Source organism: Diospyros lotus, chromosome 2, assembly GCF_014633365.1.
Source record: "Diospyros lotus cultivar Yz01 chromosome 2, ASM1463336v1, whole genome shotgun sequence".
NCBI lineage: Eukaryota > Viridiplantae > Streptophyta > Magnoliopsida > Ericales > Ebenaceae > Diospyros > Diospyros lotus.
Window position 1 is genome coordinate 16705487 of NC_068339.1, and position 285 is coordinate 16705771.

Here is a 285-nt window from a genome sequence, read left to right on the forward strand (position 1 = left end):
CGCCCCCTTTTTCTAGTCGCTCGGCTTTTTTAGGCCGAATGCTTCTTCCCACCAAACCTCCTTCGCAGCTTGCTCATTGAACTCACCGAGATCCCTTACTGAAGACTTATAGATACTTTCGTAAAGTTTCCCATCCTTCCGAAGCCCGGCGGAGAAAGCTGTTAGGATACTTTCGTCGGAGGGGCTCTCGACATTATTCACTTCGCGTCTAAACTTTTCTATGTAATCTTTCAAAGATTCGCCAGACCGTTGGAATACTGTAGCGAGACGGCATGTTGGGGCGAG